We start from the raw sequence: 1,768 nt of genomic DNA, 5'->3' as shown, positions 1-1,768 counted from the left end.
CGTTGCATCTCAACTTGCATCGCCTTCAACATCTCCATTACTTCGTTTCCACCCGAAGAGCTTTGACCCGTTTGATATTGCCTTTGAAATCCTTGGTTTCCTTGGAAATTCGCATTAGCTTGATTTGAGGGATTCCCGTATCGAAAGTTTGGGTGGTTTCTCAAACCGGGGTGGTAAGTATTGGAATTCATGTTATAATTTCTACCACCCTCTCCTTGCCCTTGCAAAGCATTCACCTCCTCATATTGCCCTTCCACCACTCCTTGGCAATTTTCAGCCGCATGTCCTAACTCATTACAAAGTGCACAAACATCATAAATTTGATTAGAAGTTTGAACATTACCATCGTCTACCGCGTGCACTTGAGTTCGGGTAATGGTCGGTCGTGCCCTCCTTGATGCTTGAGCGTTTCTCTTTGATGTGACCGCCATTTGCTCCAAAAATTCCCAATCATCATGCTCATAATTTGTGCCAAAAGTTCCATTTGTGATAGACATTAAATCGCGAGCATCTAACCCCTCATGGAAAGCATTCATCAATTCCCAAAGCTCAATCCCATGATGAGGACAATTCTTTATCATCATGTTAAAATATTCAAAGGCCTCATGGAACATTTCACCTTGTTGTTGTTGAAAACTTCTCAACCCTTTCCTAGCATCATTTATCTTTTGAGCGGTGTAAAATTCATCTAAAAAGATTTGTTGCATCTCCGACCATGTATAGATAGATGCCAAAGGTAATGTGTAGAACCACTTTTTCGCCTTGTCTTCTGTTAGTGCATGCGTCTGTCGACTTCGTCTTGTATCGAGTCTTGTATTTAGATAGATACATCAGGGCACATTGTACGAGAAAATGTCAAAAGTGGGTTTGGAGGTAATTCCGCACGAAATTACCTTAGGGTAATTTCGTACGAAATTACAAGTTAATTCCGTACGGAACTTAATTTCGTGTGAACGGTAATTTCGTTTATGTTATTTCCATGCGGAAAAGCAGCCTATAAATACCCATGCCTTGATTTCATTTGTAACTTTCTGGCTTGTGTACCGAAGTGCTGCCGAAGTGTCGTCTCGCTGTAATACGTTGTCAAATTAATCAAATCGTCAGTTAAAGTGTATATCTTGCTGAATTGAACTTGATACGTCTGTTTCCGTCTTTCATATCAAGCATAAACTCTTCTAATCGACTCATTCGGGTCTGAAAACGATCCTACAAGTGGTATCAGAGCTCAGGAGGAAGAGTTCATACCAATTCAGCTGCAAATTCTGATTTCTACACCTTCTTTTTCAAATTAAACTTGATTTTACGGTTAAAATGTCTTGATTTTCAAACATCATGTGCGCAATAGTGTTTTAACAAACACTAGAAAGTTTCAGAACTAAAATCGGCCTATAACTTGATTAATTTGACAAAATTCAGCTCGAGATGATGACATCAGCATAATTCCGCACGGAATTAAAGGTTAATTTCGCACCAGATTATAATTTCGTTTGAAAAGTTCAAGCTAAATTAGTATACCGCACTAAAGCAGTAATTCCGTTTGGGTGGTTCATGCGAAATTAGTTAATTTCGCATCAAGGTGTAATTTCGTTTGGTAATCTCGCAAGAAATTAGTAATTTCGTTTGAAAGTGTGGTAATCTCGTACGAAATTAGGGTAATTTCGTTCCAAAGCTAATTCCGTTTGGACTGGATAATTTCGCTTGAAAAGGAATTTCGCACCAGAGTATTTCGTTTGAAAGATAATTCCGTTTGAACTATCTGATTTTGAGA

General features: G+C 38.7%; 1 non-coding gene across 1 annotated transcript; it reads left to right on the top strand.

Annotated features, from left to right (window-relative positions):
• Nucleotides 1-552: 552 nt before the first annotated feature.
• LOC118487859 lies at nucleotides 553-658 on the top strand. Its single transcript, XR_004882802.1, has one exon. It is a non-coding gene; the product is annotated as a small nucleolar RNA R71 (small nucleolar RNA).
• The last annotated feature ends 1,110 nt before the right edge of the window (nucleotides 659-1,768 follow it).

This window comes from Helianthus annuus, chromosome 15 (genome assembly GCF_002127325.2).
Source record: "Helianthus annuus cultivar XRQ/B chromosome 15, HanXRQr2.0-SUNRISE, whole genome shotgun sequence".
NCBI classification, from domain to species: domain Eukaryota; kingdom Viridiplantae; phylum Streptophyta; class Magnoliopsida; order Asterales; family Asteraceae; genus Helianthus; species Helianthus annuus.
The sequence above is the reverse complement of the archived record's forward strand: the minus strand, read 5'-3'. Positions and strand labels throughout refer to the sequence as shown.